General features: G+C 40.2%; 1 protein-coding gene across 2 annotated transcripts in view; it reads right to left on the reverse strand.

Moving 5' to 3' along the window:
- LOC122718400 (hemicentin-2) overlaps nucleotides 1-16,187 on the reverse strand; it is a 297,858-nt gene that overhangs the window by 168,014 nt on the left and 113,657 nt on the right. The gene's annotated exons all lie outside the window — the stretch shown is intronic.

The following is a 16,187-nucleotide window of genomic DNA, read 5'->3' on the forward strand; positions in this document are numbered from 1 at the left end:
GGTCCAACTTATCTACTTATCTAACGGCGTAATATTCCTTTTCACGCACGAATTGGATTGAATATTCTATCATAATCACATTCATAAATCACATTGAGACTGAAAATTTTAATAGCTAATTTATAAATCTTTTAATTTTATCTCGCCTGTATTTAATAAAAGCAAATGAAACGATTTGTCGATATTATTTACCTGATTGATTACTTGAATCTTTGAAAAGTCTGACCAATGATTGATTACAACGAGCAATCGACATGATCGTATCGAATAATTATTCACTATCTATTATCGGAGAAAGAAAGTATCTATCGGATCGATTAAACGAAATTTTACTGCTTGGAATAAATCGAAACAATTGAGGTCGTAACCCTTGCGGTGTTAAATAGAATTAGTATCATTTGCTGTCAGACGTGCAACAGCGACGGAACGATGCCAGATAGCGATACTATTTATTTCGTTCACGATTGAATAAATTGTTCTGGTTTTCGAAAGGAGAAACCTTTTTTCGTTTAAATACTGCATCTGTGGTCCCGATAGATCGAATGTGGGATACCTAAAAAAGATTCGAACGATTTCCTTAGAATCATCATCTAATTAATGAGCGTTCAGAGGGGAAAAGAAGAAGAAAAAACCGTGTCGAGGAATGGAATAAAAAAAGTTCGTGAAAAGTGAATAAAGTGTAATGATTATGAACGGTTATAACTTGAATCTAACTGAATGTAAAATAGCTAGTATCTATAGAAATAAAGATACCATATTATGATTGAATGCATACGTAGCAATTTACGTAGCATTATTTCAAGAAGACGGAAAGAACAGGTGGGATAGAATAAAATATGAGTGAATGATACAACGAGAATAAATGGCGCAACAACTGTCAAATGATTCCAACTAGTTTAATCGTTGATACAAAACTCACAACAACCTTACCTATTCATATTTCACTTTTTTTTTTTTTTTACAATATTTTTCCAAATATAATCGCGATGAACTCTCTCCTCCGAACCAACGATTTTTTTCTTAAGAGACGACTCACTCTCTGTTTTCGCTTCTACAGCTCCCTTTTCCCCTCCACTCTCCGCCTCTTAAAACCAGGAAAGAAAATAACGCGCACGTTGTTACGCCTCTGATCTCAAGCTCTCAAGATAATAACAACTCCGACTCTCAAGATTAAGCTTGATTACATCCTCGTGGCAACGAATATGGATGTACATATATATCATCTCTTCAAGATGAGAAAACGGTTTTCTTCAAATGCACGATCAGCGATTGTGGCGGCACGCGAGTCACAATGCTGGTAAATTTCGAAATCGCTCCATGATCGGGCTGATGACGCTCGAAAGATGCAAAGCTTTCCCAGCCGAGCAGAGGAGGAACGAGGAGAGGGAAGAAGCAGCGACGAATTTACGACTGGTATCCGGCAGGACCTTAAGGAAATGCAGAAAGTACATAAAACGACGCGTTCTCCACGGCAGAGATACTTTTATCGCTTACACATTTAACGCCGACGAGGGAATTGCCAGGACGAAGAACGACGACTCGCCCGCGTTGGAAGAAGAAGGGAAAAAGCATGAACGACACGTCGAGATCGTCGATAGATTCACTTCACGCCGGCCAGAGTAATATCTGCCCTCGTAAATCGATGGAATAAAGAATTTTATAATAAGCGTTTTTCGCAGCTAATAGAATCATCCTTGTGTTCCGTGTTTGGCTCGCATGTGTGTTTAACCGTGTAAAAAAAAAAAAAAAAAATGAAAATTATCGTAAAAAAAATGAAAATGGAAATGGTCACGGAGGGTGAGGGAGGGATGAAATTAGAATACTTTTGTTGACGTTCGTTCGCTTGCTTATTTATTTCCGTTCGTCGATGGTAATTGGAATTGCAGAGTTACAACAGAGACGGAGAGAGAGAGAGAGAGAGAGAGAGAGAGAGAAAGAGAGGTACAACTGAAATTCTCTGGATAAATTGTAATTTCCGTTTCGATTTTTAATCGTGCGTTGATAAAATTCCTTTCGAGGAAAAAATTCGTACGCGGTGGCTGTTTAATCTTACGAATGGGATAAAAATTTCCTCTGAGAATTTTTTTGAAAAATTGATTGGACAATTTGTTACGATTAAACCGATTCAATCGTAAATACGAACGAAGTTTTTTCCACGATCAAATATTTGCTTTGAACTTTGAAACATAAATCTTGGTGGAAACAGACACCGACCACTTTCCCTTAACAGTCGGTCGAAACGCTGACCGTACAGATTTTACGAGTCGTGTCGTAAAATAACTCTTTGCCCTTTTCTCACTCGTGCGCCGAGTTAAAACGCTCAGGAATAACAATCTCGGTGAACAGGTCTTATCAAGAAGATTGATTAACTATTCTCCTCGAAATTGCCACGAGTGAATTAATTCTACGTGAAAATATAAAATCAACGATCTCTGGTTATAGCCGAAATATACGATTCTTTCTAATCTAAACTTTCTAATCTAAAAAAAAAAAAGAAAGCAATTGACTCGCACTCACTTGATTTCTCTTCGAATGATTAATCGACTCAACCAAGATACATAACTTTTCCGTCCAATATCGATGATAAAAGTTGACTCTCGTTGACTCTTTCTCACGCTCGAAACAACAACAATTCTCTCTCTCTCTCTCTCTCTCTCTCTCGACGATTATTTCAAGCTTTGCAACGACGGATCGAGAGCCATGAAAACTCGGCACGCGTTTCCAGCCGACGAGCGAAACGTCGATCCATCGTTCGTTTCCTTCGTCGAGGGGCGAAAAAAGAAGGGGAGAGAAGGGTAGTCTATCGCGAGGCTTGAAATTTCGAGACGATTTCATCCGAGAGTCATTCGAGAATGTGAGGAGGAAACGATTGCTACGTTCTTCTGCCCCCGGTCCACGGAAAATTCTGCTTCGTTACCAATCGGAATAACAAGCTGGAAAATAGATAAAACCCACGTCCACGAGGCTCGAGAATCGAAGGCTCGAAGGCTAACGGGCCTCGAGAAGAAACCTGAAGCGCCAAGAAATAACGAGATCGAGAGCCGCCCCTCTTCTAGGCGCGAGCCTCTTCCTCGTTAGAACTCCTATGGAACAACGCCAAGTCTCTTTCCACGCTTATTTGTCAAGCGATTGCTTCGGTTTCCTCTTTTCCCTCCCTTCCTCTCTCACGCGGAATTTCGAAACAGGGGATCGATTCTCATTCCCTCTCTGATTCGTTTGCTTCCTTTTTTTTTTCATTCGACCGATTTCTCCGATTTTATCTCCCCCTCCTCCCTCCTTCCCTATAAAATATAAATAATAATAATTCCCTATAAAATATAAATATAATAAATATATCTCGCATCGTTATCAAAGAGTTTTAAAAAACGTCGTGGAGGAATTGATTGACGAAATTATAGGGTTGAAAATTTTTCTCTTCTTCGAAATTGGCGCGTTCAAAACCGGTCGAAAACATTACGGGACACGATTTCGTTTGAAGAAGGACTGTATAAATTTATCGCAATTTCGACACCTCTATCGAAACGAAAAAAAAATATATTTCGCGTAGCGCATCTTTCATAGATATATTTTTTTTTCTTCCTTTCTTTTTTTTTTTTTTTTTTTTTTTTTTTTTTGTGGATGGATGTATGCATGTGCGCGCGTGCTGTTAAACCCGAAAGGCAGGGAATATATTTCAAACGGACAAAACGAAATGGGACACTTTGATCCGTCGAACGGGGGAATTTGCGTGCGAAAAAGAGGAGTTTTTTTAGCCAGTTTCGGCCGGATGCCGGAACGAAAAATATCACGAGACGTTTATCAACGGGAATCGATTTCACGGGATCCGTTCGCGATAATTGATTATAAAAAGGGGGCTGGAGAAGGGAGAGGGGCAGCGATAACCGTTTCCGGGGAGGAGGAGAGGAGAGGGGCCTCTTTAAATCGAGATTTTATGGCAGTTACACGCCTGATTTTCGGAGATAAAATTCCCGCGCACGTTCTCGCTCCCGCGTTTTCCAGCAGAATCGTGCGCAGTAAATCGTGCCGGACACTTTTTTTTTTAAGCCCTTGACACGTCCATTTACGCGATTATTCGCCAACGCTATCGCAATGGGCGATATCTAACCCATTTCACGATCGTAACAATCGACATTCCTTCTTCCTCCAAGTGAGCGCGCGATCACGCGTGCGGGGAATCGTGAGAGGATAGGGGGAGAAAGAGAAAGAGAAAGAGAAAAAAAGAGAAAAAAGATCGGAGGCCCGACGAAATGGAACGTCGATTGTATGCAAAGGTAAACACGAGTTATCCGGTCGTCGAGCGAACCTTCTCGTTCGACCGAACAAAAGAGATCGTGATCCGAACGTGATCCGGTATAGGTTTTTTTAATGGGTGACCGGCTGGTGAACGGTGAGGAAGGAGGAGGAAAAATTGGAAAGAGGGAACTGTCAGAAGAATCAAAAATCGAAGGGGTTTCGAAGGAGACGCGAAAGATTCGATTCGGATTCTCGCAGTTTTTGAGATTTGATCGAAGAGATCGAGTGAGAAATAATATACCGTTTGAAATAAAATTTGTGTTTTGTGAAAGAGACTCGAAAGACTAAAGTTTGTCGAGGATAGAACACTTTCGAATTCATTCGAGTCAATCGTTTGTGGAGGTAAAGAAGGTGATAAAAGTAGAAAGGGAAGATACAACTTTGTCTCTTATCTCGCGTGAGAGATTAAGTGCCCTATACTTGTTCCTTTTCGTTCCATATTCCTGAAAAACAATGCGACTGAGGATGATGCAAAAATTGAAAAAAAAGAAAACAGAAAAAGTAAAGGAAGTAATTGCCGATCGAAAAGTTCTACGATTTAATTTTAAAATAAAAAAAATAGCAAACGTGATAAAACAACGTTTCTTTCTAAAAAAAATAAACTGTATTTTTCTAATGGATAATTGTCAGTAAGAAGATTTCACAATTAACTCATCAATTGACAGATGTAATCTGATGTGGAAATAAAGATGTGGGAGGAGAGGAGGAATTGGAAGAAGATGTAACGAGGTAAAGCTTAATTGACGAGAGAACTGCTCGAAAAGTTTGCAGGAGTAGCGTTCCTGCGTTGTCTGAGCCACCGATGGATTAAACGCCAAAAATCATTCTATCAACAACGGCCGACAGCGTTTCGAAAAGTTCGGTTTCAAGTTTCTAATTCTTTCTCGTAAATCAACGTCTCGAAAGCGTAGAAATTAACCATTAAAGCGTATATATCCTTTTTTAACTGGAAACAATGAGCTCGACTTGGTGGAGGGTTAATTTCCCGAAATGAACTTTATCGATAACCGCCGATTCGACAAATGGATCGTAGTTAAACGCAATTAACCATCCTCTTTTCGATCATTTAACGAAAAATCTTTATGAAATTGGATTGCAAACGAGGTTGCTAATTTGTGCGTAATTGTAAACGATGACGAACGAAATCGAAGCAGTTACGCGATAATGCGATAGGTGGAGATTACATCGGTGGGACAATTTCCAGAATCGATATATCTTTTTCGAAAATAAATGAAATAATCTCGTCTCGTCGTTTAATTACGAGTGAAATTTATTTTCCTAAAAGTGGGATAACGAAATGTTAAACTTTCGTCGAGAGAATGATGTCGACATAACCGGGCGTGAAGTAGGGAACCTGTCGCTTATAAAGTTTCCAAGAATTACGGCAAGCTTGTTACTAAAATCTTAATGTGTACGATCTGTACGCTTCTGCGACGTACCTTTCTACTCGTGATATTAACTCGTAGCGTCTTGTATGCAAAGGATGAGTCATAAAGATGAAGTAGAACATCGTTAAATATTTCTTCAGAACTCGGCAATAATTTATCGTATCGATCCAAGATATAAAGAACTTGGATTAACTCGTATACATTAATTTCATAATAATAATTCAACGCGCCAGATTAATAAGATCGTTAAAAACCGATATTTATTCTCGGAAATAAACATATATTTATCACGGAAATTTAATTTATGACGATTGAAATTATTTTATTAAAATTAGAAAAAACTTTAAACTCTGAAAATAATAATTTTTAGTCAACGAATGAGTGAATGAATGATCGTTAGAAGCGCGGAATCTTATCCTTTAAAACGCTTTTTGAATTATCTCGATACGACTTCCGGTTCCCGAGATATCGTCGCGCAAAGAAAAGTAATTTTTGATCCGTTTACTATGGATCTTTCGCTCGCACCTCGTCTCACTGACCTATCTCAAATTCCAAACAAACGACAGACGCGATTCCTGGAAGAACGCAGCAATACGCATTCATTGGAAAAATATAGGTCACGAACCCATTCGTGATCGCTACACAAGCTTAAGCGCAATAGTAGACTAGTCTATTCTTCTGTCTCGACAATCTCGACATATTGGGATGAATTAAAAAACGATTTCATTTCCTCTACGTTCCGACCGATCTTTGATGACAAAATTTTCAACATTTCTTCTCGCTATCTTTATACGATGAATCTAAGCTTCATTTTGTAATTGGATTAAAAATATATAATGTACATATAATTTAACAGATATATATATATATATATATATATATATATATATTACATAACGTAATATATTCTCACTAATCGAATATATAAATACAAATAAAATTTTAATTACACATTAAATATAATATCACATATAAACTCCTCTATGCCTGATACTCGTGGAATATTATTTTAAAATGATCGATAGATACATAAATAAATATTTATATAAATATTCCGAATAATAAATCGATACTAATAATCATCTATATAACATAATTATTATGTTTGTTATTGTTCGAGATAACAAATGAAACGGGGCATTGCGTGTAATATATCGATGCAAACAACAAGTGCACCGCGAAGAGCTCGAGCATGCGATCGAGCATAGTGGAAAATAGGGGAAATTGATAGGAATGTTATGCCATTTAGCGTCGCCTTTCGCTAGACTTTGACACGTGATCGCAATTGCCTGCGTGACATGCATCAATTTTCGAACAGCTCGCTCGCCTTCGCTCGCGTATACACATGCAGTTTAACAACTTAATTCTCCATTACCAAACGACAGTGTCGATCCGTGTTCTATTACCATCGAGGCGAAAACTTTTCAAATTGGTTCAATAGGTCAGTTAGAAAACTTCTTTCCCGTTTATTACCGTAATTTCCTCCTTTGAATAATTTTTAAAAAAGTTTTAATAAATCTACGATATATATATATATATTTCTTTTCTGATCGAGAAATGGAACAATTTTTTCCCTCGAAGCATGAATCTATTATAATCGTTGAATACTTTCACAAATTTCCGTCCACTTGTTAAGATAAAGGGATTTTAAAACGTAAAACTTTACTTTCGCGTAAATAAATAGAAATTTGTAACAGTCTAGAATTAAAGTGGGATTATAAAATAAAACTATTTCAATATTTCATATAATCAATACCTCGATAAACATTGTTAATCCCACCGCGCGTAAATTCTATTTTTAAAATTCTTATACGTGATTTAAATGTCCTCGTTAATCCATTGGTCGATCCATCGATTTCCATGACTACAAATTGTTCCCCGCACACCGCTCTCCCTTGCCCGTGGTTCCTAGTTTCCAGGAGTGGCGATAAAATTCAGAGATACGTCGGTACATCCATTATTCAGAAAGCGGGGAACACGATGAGACGAGCTTACACTTTATTTTTCCTGCTCGTTTTTTAAATAAAGTTATCGGCTTCGAACTCGACGAATCGCATAACGTCAAGTGAATTATGGACCCCGGCGCGAGGGTCGCGTGCGCGAGAGAGGGGTTGCGTTGACAAAGCGATTTGCCTCTTGTTACCTTCGTCACGTAGAGTGGAGAGTCGCTCTCGAAATTGTTGGAAGGTTGAACGAGACTCGAAAGGATATAGTATCTCTTCAAAAGAATTTGCAATATTTAGAAGAAGAAGAAAAAAAGGAAAACTATTCCGTTTGCAATATGCGATCGAGAAATTTCTAACCAGCATCCAACGAGTCGCGATAAACTTGAGATTAAAAAAAAACATTAGAAGAAATACTCGAGAGAGTTTTTCAACTTGATTTAATCGACGAAAACAGTCGATTTCGAATTCAACCTCGATAATCCAATTTCACCCACCACTCTTTTCCTCTACGTGGCAAGATTAAATTTTCAATTATCCGTCCATCTATCAAGCGCCATCAACTTCTTTTCGACTCTCGCTCGGCAAAACCTTTAGTTAGACACTAGGCAACGCGTACGTATACCGGTCCGTCGATCCATCAACGGAAACATCCATCGTTCGTCGAAATGTAAACTTAGGGACGAGCGTTATTTACCGAAACGCGTAAATAGTCTACGGATTCGAGTGAAAAATCATCGTTGCGTTTTCCATCCCTCTCGACCCCTCGAGAACAACTCGAGGAGATATGCGGATCGTATATCGATTCCTATCTCACGGCGTGTGTATAGCACACGGTAAACTTTGAACCCGCGTCTACCCGTCGGTTTATTAGAAAAATTAAGCAAACAACCGGCGAGAACGAACCACGGCTATTCGAACGGGTAATAAACATTATTGCCGGGGGAATCGTAATGGGCGTGGAGATGCCGCGTCGCATTCAGCGAAACGAGAATCGCATTGTTTTCAAGAGAAGGGAGAAACAGAAAAGTCGATTTCGACGGCAATAACACCTTTGGCTTTGTTGCGTTTATCGGATAACGTTAAATATCCGCATTCTCGTGGCTTCGTTTTTTTCTTTTTTTTTTTTTTTNNNTTTTTTTTTTTTTTTCTTTTCTTTTCGTCGTTTCATTCATTTCACTTGGATGTGTCGTCCAAGTAGGGAGGAGGGGATGGGATCGTATAGATCGAAGAGAGGAGATTGTTTGTCTCTTAGACTGTCTGACGCCGCGAGGAATTAGATAGAACTAGTAATTTCCGATACTTGAAAGGTATATCGGGTTCAGATGCAGCGAGATTCAACGAATTCAATCTCAATCGATACCTTTTTTTTTTACACTCGCAACTCTCTTCGATCGATTGATTCTTCAAAAATATCATCGATACACACTTGGAACGCATTAACCATTCCGTGGATGTTATTCCTTTGCTCGTTCTTCGCCGAATATCTCTTTCTCTATCGAACATGGTAATCGAAACGTACCGCGCTATTATTTACAATTCGACAATTCGATCGTCTATGCAAACTTCGTTCCTCCGTTCGCCACGCTCCCTCCGGCAACAAATCCTGTGACAAAGTCTAGCCACCGTGTTCCCAACAATATCGTTACGATGTAAAAATCAATAAAAAAAAAAAAAAAAAAGAAAAAAAAGAAAAAAAATAAAATAAAATCTCAAAACCGAAGGAAATATCTATCAAATTTTTTACCGAATCCATCCTTCGCGTCGGGGCAAAAGCGAAACAAACGAAACAGGTTGTAAGTATTCGACAACCGGGAGACATACACCACCGATCGCGACGTAACGTTCGTATTCGAGCGTATCCGACGCCGATAAATTCGTGAATTAATCCCTCTCGGTGGCGTTGGTAAATAGAAATCGGGTTCGTAAGGGCGGTTTGTCCCCTCCCCTCCTTCTTCCTCCCCCCTTGTAACTTGCGTTTCTGACCCGTGTAATCGGCTGAAAAATGCGCGCAAGGAGGGAGAGGAAGGGAAACGATTTTTCGATATTCGAGCAACGTAGAGAAATTTCGACGTTGTTTCCTCCCCCTCTCCCCTCCATCCCTCCCCCGTACCCGCGCGCACGAAATTTGAATATCCGCGAGAGAGGCAGGCCGGAAATGTATTTATTAAACAAATACGAGCCGCGCGGATTCGTGCGTGCGAGAAATATAAATATGTAAATACGACCTGGCCACCGTGCTCGTATTTCGGTGCTTTTTTTTTCTTTTTTTTTTTTTTTTTTTTTTTTTGTTCGTTTCTTTGTTTCCTCCACGATATACAAAGATGGCTACTACTACTACTCGAGTGGGGATGGCGCCACGAACCAGAACTCGTCCAGAGAGTTTCCAATTATAGGGACTCCTTGTGACCTGAGCACGATACTTCTTATGAGTGTTATATCGCGTTTGCGTTTTAGAAATATATGGTGGAGGTTTTTTTTTTTTTTTTTTTTTTTAATAAATTTCCATAAGGAAGGATGAAGTTGAAAGGCGACTATTTTTCTTCTTTGCGGATGGTTTTAAGAGGTATAAATTTTAATCGGTGTTTTGTGCGCTTTCCGCTTAGTAGGATTTAGAATTTAAAGGACGATGGTGACGATGTAGGAACTTTATTTACGTCGGATGTGTGTTAAATGTATGGGAGTTATAAAATGTTCCGCGTGAAATATTCAACGCGAAAGTTCATCCCGCGTGAAAATTGTTAATCCATTAAAGCGATAAAAAATGTATCCGCCGCGTTTCAACTTTTTATCAAGATTTCAAAAAGTTCGATACAGGGGGGAGGAGGGGAAGGAGGAGAAACGATTGTCAAGTTACGAGGAGATATCCATCTTCCATGATATTTTAGCCGGATATTCGCCCGATTTAATTCGTAATTCGATGGGGACAAAGAGAGAGAGAGAGAGAGAGAGAGAGAGAGAGAGAAGCGAAGACAGGTACGAGTAAAACGCATCGCGGCGTTAATCGCGCGCAATTCTCGCGCTTTTTTGCCGCGCTACGTTTATTCATCCGGTTGCGAAAGGCCTGGTCCAGCGATAAATCAATCTCGGGACCGTGACATAAATCTTTCTAACGATCGTGCGCGACCGGCCACCGGTGAATCTAACGGGACTCGATCGATATTCGAGTTTGGTCGTGAGAACAAAAAAAAAAAAAAAGAAGAAAAGAAAAGAAAAGAAAAAAAAAAAAAAAAGAAAGATCCTCGAAGAACGGAGAAATTGCCGTCTTTTCCCCCCCAGGTTTACGTAAACTCGAGTTTCGCTCGTTTTTCTTATACCTGCTACCCCGCTACTCGGAAAGTTGGCCTCAACTTCCCTTACATTCGAGATTTTTGACGTACGAAAGTTCGACTTAAACGCATCTGAAATACCAAGTTGCAGGGTAAACCTTTCGCTTCTTTCCCTCGATGGTTCGAAACTTTGAAATTTCTAAGCAAAGAACGTTATCCTCCCGCGACGGGATTAAACCAAAACCCGTGATGGTTGGGGCGATCTAGCGGGTCGGGTGGCGATATAAACTAAGAGTACGGTGTGTAAGGTAGCGAGCGGTGAAAAAGAATAAAATGGGGGGTAACCACCGCTTACTATTTTACAACCCCTCCACGTAAGATATTATTAGTCCAAGGTTATAAATAATAAAGTTAGGGGTTATTCTTTAAGAATAACGCTTCTCTCGAGTCGCGTGAATTATTCCATTCAACCCCTACGCCCCCTAATAGTAGTAGTTTTAGCGCTTTCTTTATTTTTCAAATTTCCCCCTCGAGAAGAAATTTCGCTCGAGGCTTCGCCACTTTCATCTCGAGCCCCGAATAATAGCTCGTTTTATCTTAATCTCGTCTCGGAGAAAGATGCGGAACGGCAGAGCCGCCCAAAAAAAAAAATCGTGGTTTCGATCGTCGAATCGCCACGACGGAAACGCGCTCGTTTCCCCCCCATCCATTCTCGAGAGTTAACGCGAAAGCTTTGAGATCTTTAACGATCGAGCGTGGTATAGCAGCGGGATGGCGCTTTGTGTATTCGCGTTACGGCAATTCTTCACTGTCTTCAGGAAGCGTTTCTCATGGAAGGCTGCCTCGTTACACGAAACACCGTTCGAGCACCAGCTCCGCACTCGAGCTGGCCCGTTACATTATATTCAGGATTTACTATCGCCTCTTTGTCAGCGTTCAAAATGGCCAAGCGAAAATCGCGTCGCGTAACCCAGTCCCGGTTTCTATTTTTCACCACTGGCGCGTATCGATCCTTCACAGGGATATTAAAACGAGGAAAAAAGAAAAAAAAAAGACAAGAAAGAGGGGGGAAACTAGGGGAAAGAAAGTGTAAGATAAGGAGAAAAAAATAAGGGAGGAAAATTTGGTTATCGATGATCGAATATTTTCCGGGATGTAATTAAAAAAAAATGAGAACGTGTAAGGAATATTGTAATGGCGGTGGTGAACACCGTGTCGCTTCTTCCAAGCTTTTTAAAAGCCTGATATTTTCCTCCCGTGTTTCCTGCAACGAAGTTCACTTGTCTCTCAAGGGTCGCGTGAATCGTCGTGAACGAGACCGTGGAAAAATATTTTCGTCGGTAAACCTTGTTTAAATGCACCGTGAATCAGTTTTTTTTTTTTTTTTTTTTTTTCCCCTCCTTCATGCAACAATATACATCGTATACATCGTATAAAAGAGCTATACGAAGAGAAAGAATATTTTTCAGAAAAATTTAAAAAGCATTTAACAGCGTCAAAGCTTTCGCCGTGGAAATCAAACATCGTATTTCGCGAACTTTTTCATTATTCGCGAATCGACGCGAATATTTAAAATGGGTAACAAAAAAAGAAGAGGAAAGGAGAGAGAAAAAGAGAAAGAGAGAGAGAGAGAGAGAGAGAGAGATTCGCACGAGGCGAATAAACGAACGAGGAACGAACGAGGATGGAAAGATTCGACGATTTACAGTCTGCAAACATGAAAACCACCGCGAAACGGTCCACTCGTCGATGCGAATCCACTCTACAAGGTGCTCGTATTACACTTGCAAAAAACGTGCTTCCTCGAGCGACGCGGCACGTTCCCCTTTGCGTATATTCGTTTTGCATAGCCCACGACGGTTTAAACGTTCCCCGGAAGTTTCACGAAGTCTTCGTCACCTCATTTTCATTCGTTCCCGGAAACAGTGTCGCGCAAATAGGTACCAGCTCCGACACTCTGGTTTCTGGTTGTCGACGCAGATAATTGCCGGTGGTAACCGGTGTCTCGCAAACAAATTACGGATGAACCGCTCGTGAGAGAGGACCTTTTGGTGTCCACTAAAAGATCGAGTAACGTGTATGTCCTTCGAATGTCCCGCGTGACAATTATTATTAGGCAAAGTTTCTTTTTTTTTTTTTTTTGTTATCTGCACGTCAAATGGCATTATTTTTTGGCAAATTTGGATGGAACTCCGATACTAAAAAAAAAATAAACTGTATAAAATTTCGTAAGTATGATCCATCCTTATCATTATTCTGGAAAATTGAAATCAAAAAAGTTCTTTAAAAAAGAAAAAGAAAAGCAATTTTAGTAAAAGTACAAAAGGTTTGTGTAATAAAAAAAAAGAAAAAAACAAAAGGAATTTTCGAGACGTTCTAATAATAAATAGCGTTATAATACCCGATGAATTGATGTATTACCTTGGTTTTATTAAACGTTTCCAGATATAACGCAACATAACTTTCGTGCTCGAGGATACAAGAATAGAAAGAGTTTTCAAGGGAAATGAATATTTATCACGGTGCCGTGTTCAAGTAACGAATAGAAGCCCGTTGGATTTTATCCGATATCGCAATTACATTCGTATATAAACTCGCAAAAGCCTATTAAAATCTTCGATTTAGCTTATCTCGGACTTTAATTCTCGAATCGAGATTTCGCGTGTTGCAATGGTGAAAAGTTATATAAATATGAACGAATTCTTGAAATATTTTTAACAATGCGCGTAGAACTTTGGACGGAAGTCGTAAATTTCGGGGTGTGCAAAAGGGAGATTTTGAGGGANAAAAAAAAAAAAAAAAAAAAAAAAAAACTCGGTCGTGTTCTATTTTTCATCGAGCAATTTTGCATAACGAAATAGTACTCCGTTTGTACTACACGTAGGTTCATTACCTCAGGAGGTCTAGTTTCATGCAACGTCAAACTATATTCTCTTTTTCAACCGACAGACGAGAAGTACGAGAAAGGATCTTTTTAGACACACAGACATACCTACCACTAATTGTAAGACGAGGAGAGAGAGGGGGGACCCTCTGTTTAATCACATTGTTACGTTCAAACGAAAATTAACAAAAAAATTTTGTTTCCTCTATTCTTTATAACTCTTTATAACACATAACACATATATACACTACAAGATTACGATTTCGAATCTACCACGTTTACCACCACGATTCCATTACTCTCCGCGCAAATTCTGCAAAACGAGTCGAAACAATAAAAAATAAAAAATAAAAAAAATAAGAATTCAATTAAAATTTCACCGATCCACCTCTCAAAACTTCGTAAACTCGCAATTTTCGCGTGATATTTTTACAAAACGGAACTCGCGAAACTCGACTTAATGTCGCGTTTCAGCTGCGGTCGACTGCGCGGCCTCGGTCGGCCGCGTTTGCTTGAAAGCTGCCGAAGTTTGTCGAGGAACTTGGCAGACCATCGCGTGGCTGCCCGTCGCCTTTGAACCGTGAAAATCGCGCGAACAATGGAAGCGAACGGGGGCGAACCGGAAACGGAACAAACGGCAGCAGACAGAGAAGAGACGCAACGGAAGACGGAGAGGTGGAGGGGGAAGAAACGACACGGAAACCAGCTGGAGATACCACGCTCGCGTGGAAAACCGGCGAAAACTGGCATATCCGCGTGGAATTCAACGCTCTTCGCGCGATATACTACTCCTCTTCCCGCGAGCTAAACTTTAAAACACGTTGGAGCAGGCGGACACGTAATTCCCCGGGCCGCGTGTCCAACCCCGTTGATCCATCTCGACCCCGATTCGACCTCTCCTCGTCTCTTCTCCTCCTCCTCCAACCCTTCTATTTACGACCTCGAGCGGACGAGAAGCTTCGAGTGTATAAGCGGTTCTCGAGATCACGATTTTTCCGCGTCTCCGTGCCCCTTGTGCGAAACGAAAAGCCATAGCCCCATTGTCAACACCGGGATCCAAAGTTTCGCAAGGTGGAAAGCGTTATTGTTAGTACAGGGACACCGGATCCCTTCGCGTTACTGGCCGCGTTTCCGCTGATCTCCGTGGATTCATGAAAAGGAGTTTGCGAATCGTGAACCGTGAAAGGAGCAGGTTTGGGAAATGTGCGCCTCGTCAGGAATCGAATGGATCCCCCCCTCGGCCTCCCTACGGCGTTGTAACGCGGTTACAACGCGGGCGCGATAAGTAAATGGACCTCGTGTCACGAGAAATTCGCTTACCTAGTCCGTTCCTGGATATTTCGCTCGATAGAATTTTTGTTGAAACGGCGGGATCTCGTTCGGATCGAATATGAGAGAATACGATGGGATCGTTTCGTTCCAACGAATTTTTTAACGGTGGTTCTGATTATCTGAATTATCGGTCAGCTTCTCTTCTATATATTTAATAGAACAGTATCTTCGATACAGATTTTGTTAATTTATTTGGTTTTCGCATTTTAGAGAAAATCACGAGTACTGGTTGTCGGTGAAACGAACAATCCGATTATGCGAATAGTGAATTAAGTATCGAAACTAACGCAAGAAACGCATAATGGAAAAACGTGATGAAATACGGGATTAACTTGAAAATTAGTCACGCAAGCTTTACAACTTCGCGTCATAAATCTAGAGTCCAGACAAAACTGTATCGTTTCTCATCCCTGTCATTCAGACGCGCCATTATTCGATCGTGAACGCGGGTAAAACCCGCGTGGGTGTCGCTCGCACGAAACGAAACGGCGCGATAAATCGCGAATTTCCACCGCATTCCGCCCGTTTCGAAGATCAATTTCAGGAAACGGGTGGAATGAGAAGGTGTGGCGGTATGAGCGTTCCACCCTGGATCAACGTTACCTAGCATTCTTCTCGCGTTTCGAAAGTTGTCTTCCTGCCTAGCTACTTTTGTTTCGCAACTTTGCGGTGTTTGAGGCCGAGGGAAAGCTGAAAGGTGACTCCTCCTCCTCCTAGAAAGAAGCGTCTAATCTTATTTGCACTCTTCTAAGGCTTCCTCGACTGAATTCTCTTCGCTATACCAGACAATAGCACTCCAAAAATTTATAACATTTACGTTTCTGCATTTACTTATCCTTCAGCTCATTTTCAGGGAAAAATTATAATCAGTCTCGACGGCATCGCATTAAAAATTTTCTTGGAGGAAATTGAGCGAAAAAATTCATTGTGTATACTTTAATAACTTTTTTCTTCAACTTTTCGAATTAAGAAATTCAAAGTTAAAATAAAGAGTAAAAATTCAATACGGAGAATTATTCAATACATTACCAGACTTACCCTATTCCATCTCATACTAGATCGATTCTTAGACTCATAG

This window comes from Apis laboriosa, unplaced genomic scaffold (assembly GCF_014066325.1).
Source record: "Apis laboriosa isolate Shangri-la unplaced genomic scaffold, ASM1406632v1 scaffold63_cov154, whole genome shotgun sequence".
In the NCBI taxonomy this organism is placed as follows: domain Eukaryota; kingdom Metazoa; phylum Arthropoda; class Insecta; order Hymenoptera; family Apidae; genus Apis; species Apis laboriosa.